Below are 2,982 nucleotides of genomic sequence, written 5' to 3' on the forward strand. Positions count from 1 at the left end.
TACATTGATCTTACATCTCCCTTCTCCCAATTTGGAAACCTGGTTTTCAATGATATCAGCATAAATACCCATTTTATTGATCCTATAATAGCAATATACACAATAATGTTAATATGGCAATAGCTACACTCCTACTCATAATATGATTACTAAAACAAACAAACAAAAATGACATTTCATTTTGTAGTGTTTTTGCCTTAAGGTATATTCTACTATAAACATGTTGTAAAGGTCTTGTTTTATTGACCCCTGGCAGACTTTCTCACTATTGCTGAAAATAACATATATAGGTATCTGTTCATTTGTTGAATTTTACTTCTGATTTTTAAAGGAGTGTTTTGTTATTAAATCGTTTTATGATTCCATAAAATATTTACATTTTCACAGTCAGATCTATAAAACAAGGTATATTCAAAGTAGTCTAGTCTAGTTCATCCCTGACCTTTTCATCTCATAGGTAATCTATATTTCATTATGTGATTTATGCTTCCATTGAAAAGAAGAGGTGAGAGAGAGAGAGAGATTGAGAGTGTATGTGTGTGTGTGTGTATACACTCTTACTAGGATATGGTATCATTGGCTGTGCGTGGTGGCTCATGTTGGTAATTCCAGCACCTTGGGAAGCTGAGGCAGATGGATCACTAAGGCCAAGAATTCAAGGCCAGTCTGGCCAACATGGGGAAACCCTGTCTCTACTAAAAAAAATTAAAAAAAAAAAAATTAGCTGGGCATGGTGGCACATGCCTGTAATCCCATCTACTCTGGAGGCTGAAGCATGAGAATCACTTGAGCCTGGGAGCCAGAGGTTGCATTGAGTCGAGATTGCTCAACTGCACACACACACACACACACACACACACACACACACACACACACGCAAAATAGAATCATTATATTTCCCTCCTTACGGCTCCTTGCTTCTTTTCGTTTTACTGTATTTTCTGGATATCATTTTACAGTAACTTATAGATTTATTCTGAATTACTTTATCCTGTTTCATGATACTGTGATGTGTAGTTGTACAGTATTTTATTGAAAGTGTCCTCTATTGATGAAAATTTATTTTACCTCAGTCTTTTGCTATCACAAATAGTGCTGAAGTAAATGGTCTTGTGCATATCTTTTAAATATTTTTCTAAGCATCTTCCAGTAAATTCCTAGAAACGGGATTTCTAGATCAAAGAGTAAGTACTCATTTTATTTTGCTAGATATTGCCAGATTCTCCTTCACAGGAGCTTGTTTCATTTTGCATTTCCACTATCAATGCACAAGACTTCAGCTGGGCTTTTGACCACAGATATTCACAGGTGAAGTCTTCAGTGAATATCTGAAGGGTGATGAACTATGCATTGCCTGACAGAAAATGCATATCATGTGTGAACTTCAAAAACACAGATCCTTCAAGACTCGATTCCAGTTGTATCATCTCCTAGATTTAATATTTATGATAGCTATCCTCCTCCCTCCATTTCCAGCTATAGTCTGTGTAGTTAGTTTGCTTTTGCATTTCAGTAATAACCTGCATTTAGCTCTTTCATAGCTCTTGTGATAGTTTGCCATAGTTATGTATCATATTGTAGTCCATAAGTCCTTAATGCTGTGGACCATGAATGCTGATTTTTACATCATCAGTGCCTAACATTGTGACTTACACATCATAGGAAATTAATACATGATTGGCTTATTGTTTACATTGGTCTTTTGAGCTTTCTTTTAGGTCCTTCGGTCATATTTGTACATCTTTTATAAATGTATATCAAGGAAGTTATATTATTTTACTCCTAGAGGTGACTACACTGAGTATAGAATCTGGCACAATTCCCACCTTGTGGCTCTAGGCCTCCAGCCAGAAGCTACATATGTTAAATTATGAATATTTTTCTAAAGGGGATTTCAAATTCCTGATAGATTGAAAAAACTTAACACCATTTGTTGGTCAGAAGCAAGATTCTTTTGGTTGTTGTTGTTAATATGCCACAACGAGTTGAAATGAACTATGTACGATCCTCAGGAGGCTTAATTCCAACACAGTCTCTCTATGCTTTTCATCTGCAGTAAAAGCATAGCCTAGTTACTGAAGAAGGGACACCACAAGTATTACCCAGTAATCTCCCAAGGCACTGCGGATTTATTGTAACAGATGGTTCACACACTAGACCCTTCCTAAAATTATATGACTTGGTATATGTGTGGGAGTCATTAAGTGATTCAGTTGCTGAATCATGGAACAATTACAGCAAACCAATACACTGCTCCTGTCCTGTTCCTTAACATAAGTATGCAGGTATAACACTTGTGAATGCTGCAGACAGAGCTGCTCAAGAGAAAGTTACAGTGGCTGCCATCTGTTAATTTCCAACATGGAATACTTAATGTGGTGTAGCAGTTTACTACTTTTTCATAGTATCTGATTTGATAGTGATCAACTAAATCAAGCAAATGTTGCACTTTGAGGAATTTTTGTTTTCTTTAAATCCAAGAGTACATGGGATGGTACATTGCATAAGATCTTATTATTCTTGTAATACAGCATAAATAAAATAAAACACACATATGAAAGAAGCAACAGAAAATCATAAAAATGAACTACTGCAAAGCCAAGACCTGCCTTGCAGCACAGGGCAATAGAACAGGTCAGACTTTGGATTAAACAGACTTGGTTTGGAGTTGTGCGAACTGTGGCAGGTTAATACATTTCTCTGTCTCAGTTTCCTTATTTTTGAAAGCAGTGATATTAATTTATGACATATAGGATCATTCTAAAGATGAAATGTAACTATGAGTATAAAGTATTAACTATAATGCTTGGTCATATTGATAGTAGACAGAATAAATGGGAGCTATCAGTTATACAGCAAGGTATTTAATATTTGAAAACATTTCTTATGATAGCACTTTTACTTCTTTGGGATATTTTATATCTATCTATCTATCTATCTATCCATCTAAAATAACTTTGTTATCTGGCCTTAGAAATATTC

Source organism: Mandrillus leucophaeus, unplaced genomic scaffold, assembly GCF_000951045.1.
Source record: "Mandrillus leucophaeus isolate KB7577 unplaced genomic scaffold, Mleu.le_1.0 Scaffold44, whole genome shotgun sequence".
Taxonomy (NCBI): Eukaryota; Metazoa; Chordata; class Mammalia; order Primates; family Cercopithecidae; genus Mandrillus; species Mandrillus leucophaeus.